This window comes from Uloborus diversus, chromosome 7, assembly GCF_026930045.1.
Source record: "Uloborus diversus isolate 005 chromosome 7, Udiv.v.3.1, whole genome shotgun sequence".
Taxonomy (NCBI): Eukaryota; Metazoa; Arthropoda; class Arachnida; order Araneae; family Uloboridae; genus Uloborus; species Uloborus diversus.
In genome coordinates, this window is record NC_072737.1 from 129,741,579 (window position 1) to 129,743,158 (window position 1,580).

The window sequence follows — 1,580 nt, forward strand, 5'->3', positions numbered from 1 at the left end:
CGGCCGCAATAGAGGGGGGGGGGGGAGAATAAAGGACTCTGTGTGTGCACACCCGGTAGTTGGAAATTATTATCCCCGGCAAAAGCGCGGACGTTTGGTAACATGCCGATAGGAAAGGAGGAATAGGGAAAAAGTGATGGCGAGTAGGGATAATTGTTCATCTTTGAGGGATGAAAGACCCATCAAGTTGCTCCGAATTTTTAAACTTGAAAAGTATTTTTCATTTTTTATGATGATTTAAATGATTTAGCATTGCGAAAATTTTTTGAAGGTTTTTTTTTTTCTTTTGAAGTACTTTTATTTGTTTCTTTATTTTTAAAATGGAAATGACTTAAATGCTTTGCAGGATAAAACTTTTAATGTATTCGTATTTCTCTTAATTAATAATTGCGTTCACCGTTTTTTTTTTTTTTTTTTATTTGTCTGAGGTTGGGAAATAAACCTCACCTTTGAGGGAGAAAAAACATATTCATCTTTTTAATTTCTCTGAATGTTTCACTTTAAAAATACTTTATTTTTTTATGATGATGATTTAAATGGTTTTGCAAGATGAAACGATACGATATACAGTGCAAAGTTTCAAATGATTTCAGGACTAAAATTTATTTTTTGCTCTTTTTTCATTAATTATTTCGTTTACTGTATCTTCTTCGTCTTTTTTTTTTTTTTTTATTTGTCAGAAGTTGAGAAATAATAAATCTTATTTTTATATTTCATTTATGGTTCTAACGTTTTATTACTAGCGTTTGAATTTTGTACTCTATGACGAAATTAAATCTTCGTTTTTGGAAAAGTAATAAGAAGTGCTTGTGTTTGCTAATCTTCTTGTATGTTTTAACTATTTATTTATTTATTTATTTATTGCACAAGTGATGAGATGTATCTGACAACTATACATTTTCAACTTTTTCCAACCGTTCCACGGAACTTTTTGGCAATGTCCAAATCACAGGACACCCTGACACCCTAACGTTTGCGCATTAAAATCTATTCCAAAATATACTTTTGAAATATTTTTTTATACTAAATGATGATGAGTATAGAAAATTGTTTTATCAATCAGTTTGATGGCAGTTTTTTAAGTTTGAAATTTCAAAAAAAAAAAAAACAATTTCAGTTTACTCTTTTTTGCAACATAGAATAATTTAATAAAAAACAGCTGAAATGTGCGTAAATTACGACCGAAATGTCGTAACATCTAATATAAACAACATGATCGGTTCAAATAAGACACTGCATTGTAAGCCCCAGTTAAAGTTTAAAAGAAAAGAAAAAAAAAAAAAAAGACATTAATTTCCACAACTGATACAAGATTTCTTGCGGAACCTTGACATTGCTTAACGGTACTCCAAGAAGGTTCTGGGGGAAACTCTGACTGGGAAACGCTTAGTGAAAATATTACAGGTTGAAAAACTGTCCATATATAACAATATTAAAATAACCCACTGAAAAAGAAATGGCGCACCCACGCCAACTACACAAAGACTCCAGCAAAAGCCCCCCCCCCCCAGAGAAAGAGAGAAACATTCCTAAAAATCTCTATGGCGCAGTCTACTACGGCATGAACTCCTCCACCCCTT